This window comes from Schistocerca cancellata, unplaced genomic scaffold (genome assembly GCF_023864275.1).
Source record: "Schistocerca cancellata isolate TAMUIC-IGC-003103 unplaced genomic scaffold, iqSchCanc2.1 HiC_scaffold_862, whole genome shotgun sequence".
In the NCBI taxonomy this organism is placed as follows: domain Eukaryota; kingdom Metazoa; phylum Arthropoda; class Insecta; order Orthoptera; family Acrididae; genus Schistocerca; species Schistocerca cancellata.
In genome coordinates this window covers 10,001-12,500 of record NW_026046872.1, presented here as the reverse complement: position 1 = coordinate 12,500, position 2,500 = coordinate 10,001, and the positions used below count along the sequence as shown (strand labels likewise).

General features: G+C 57.3%; 1 non-coding gene across 1 annotated transcript in view; it reads left to right on the top strand.

The window, feature by feature from the left end:
- Positions 1-1,565: 1,565 nt before the first annotated feature.
- LOC126147447 (small subunit ribosomal RNA) overlaps positions 1,566-2,500 on the top strand; it is a 1,909-nt gene continuing 974 nt past the window's right edge. Inside the window, exon 1 of the ribosomal RNA XR_007530292.1 lies at positions 1,566-2,500. This exon is cut by the window's right edge and continues 974 nt beyond it. This is a non-coding gene — a ribosomal RNA (small subunit ribosomal RNA).

Genomic DNA, 2,500 nt, shown 5'->3' with positions numbered 1-2,500 from the left:
TGCCGCAATCTACCCCACGTTGTGCCTTAACCTAACCCACGTTGTGCCTTAACCTAACCCACGTTGTGCCTTAACATAACCCACGTTGTGCCTTAACATAACCCACGTTGTGCCTTAACCTAACCCACGTTGTGCCTTAACCTGCTCTGTAAATGGCATATGACACGTTACATTAATGTATTGTTGTCCAACCGCAACCCGCTCAGAATGTTGTGTACACAGCTACGTGTCATCTCCCCATAACAGCTGTATTGCAGTGTGGTACGCCATAGAGACGTGTGGGAGTAATGGACGCAGTGGATGGCGATCAGCATGAGCCGTCTGTTCATGTAGTGGCGCGTGTATGCAGACATAGTAGTCTCTTCTCACACAATGTGATAGCACGGTGTCCCGCGTTCCACATCTGCGACATGCTACAGAGGCTGGTTGACAGTTCGTCGCGCAATGGACATCGCATACGTACGGGGGCACCTTCCACGTGCCCTCTAGTCGGGCACATTTTGTTGCGTGGATGTGAGCGGATGTAGTGTGTCTTGACACCTGACAGGCAGGCATGCAATAATAGTTGACTTTGCAAACGGGGATGGACGTGGACGTGTACGTTTACTGGTGACGTTACGCAAATGAACAACTGGTAACCCGTTGTGGTGCGGTTGATCTTGCTGGAGGTACATCTGTGAGGGCAACGATCGGTACAGCTATGACGCGGTTGTGTCAGCGATACCCACCACACCAATGAACGTGAATGTGGATCTGGGTGTGAAGCGATACGCGGCTGTGGGTGGGTGGGACTGTCCCCGGCCGGTGAGGGGGGGCCGCCCGGCGTGCTGGCCGCGCGGTGCGTGGGCGCACGCGCTACAGCCGGCTGGTGGGGGCGCCCAGTGGCAGGCGCGCCGGCCGACGGACGCGGCAGGCGGCGCAGCTGCGCGCCGGGGCACCCTGCGCGCGGCGCCGTGCAGCCAAAGTGGGTCCTCGCCGGCCCGGTGCGAAGCGCGGTGGACATCTGCAGTGTGCTGGTCCGATTGAGGACTGTGTGCGTTGAGGATGCGCCGCCGCCCGGCACTCGGCGCCGCGACGCCGTCTGCTGCTCGGTCGCCCCAGCGGTTCTCGCTGGTGGTTTGTATCGCAGTTGTGCAGACGTGTTGGCACGTGCGCTGTGCTGGGAGAGTTCGCTTCGGCACCCACGTGGGGCCTTTGCCCTTCTGTGGCGCTGGCGTTGGAGCTGCCGGTCACCGTAGGTGGCGCGTGTTGTCTCCCGCCGGCAATGCCACGACAGCACGCTCCCGGGCCTCTGTCGGCAGCGGCAAGCTCAGTTGGGAGCACGGGTGGTCGCACCTAAAGCGTCTACTCGCCTAACTCCGGGCGATTGCGCCTCTCTCGAACCCGACCAAGTACTTAGGACGGCGCTGCGCGCCGCCGGGACCTGAGAGGGTTTCGAGGTGTATTGTGCAGGGGAGCTCAGCCTCCTCCTGTTTGCAGAATAATTGAGCGGACGCTTGCGTGTTCGCGCGGGCCCCCGGGACACACTCCCGGGCGGCCGGCTGCTCAGCTCTAGTTGACGCAGCTCCCTGGTTGATCCTGCCAGTAGTCATATGCTTGTCTCAAAGATTAAGCCATGCATGTCTCAGTACAAGCCGCATTAAGGTGAAACCGCGAATGGCTCATTAAATCAGTTATGGTTCCTTAGATCGTACCCACGTTACTTGGATAACTGTGGTAATTCTAGAGCTAATACATGCAAACAGAGTCCCGACCAGAGATGGAAGGGACGCTTTTATTAGATCAAAACCAATCGGTCGGCTCGTCCGGTCCGTTTGCCTTGGTGACTCTGAATAACTTTGGGCTGATCGCACGGTCCTCGTACCGGCGACGCATCTTTCAAATGTCTGCCTTATCAACTGTCGATGGTAGGTTCTGCGCCTACCATGGTTGTAACGGGTAACGGGGAATCAGGGTTCGATTCCGGAGAGGGAGCCTGAGAAACGGCTACCACATCCAAGGAAGGCAGCAGGCGCGCAAATTACCCACTCCCGGCACGGGGAGGTAGTGACGAAAAATAACGATACGGGACTCATCCGAGGCCCCGTAATCGGAATGAGTACACTTTAAATCCTTTAACGAGTATCTATTGGAGGGCAAGTCTGGTGCCAGCAGCCGCGGTAATTCCAGCTCCAATAGCGTATATTAAAGTTGTTGCGGTTAAAAAGCTCGTAGTTGGATTTGTGTCCCACGCTGTTGGTTCACCGCCCGTCGGTGTTTAACTGGCATGTATCGTGGGACGTCCTGCCGGTGGGGCGAGCCGAAGGCGTGCGACCGCCTCGTGCGTGTTCGTGCGTCCCGAGGCGGACCCCGTTGAAATCCTACCAAGGTGCTCTTTATTGAGTGTCTGGGTGGGCCGGCACGTTTACTTTGAACAAATTAGAGTGCTTAAAGCAGGCAAGCCCGCCTGAATACTGTGTGCATGGAATAATGGAATAGGACCTCGGTTCTATTTTGTTGG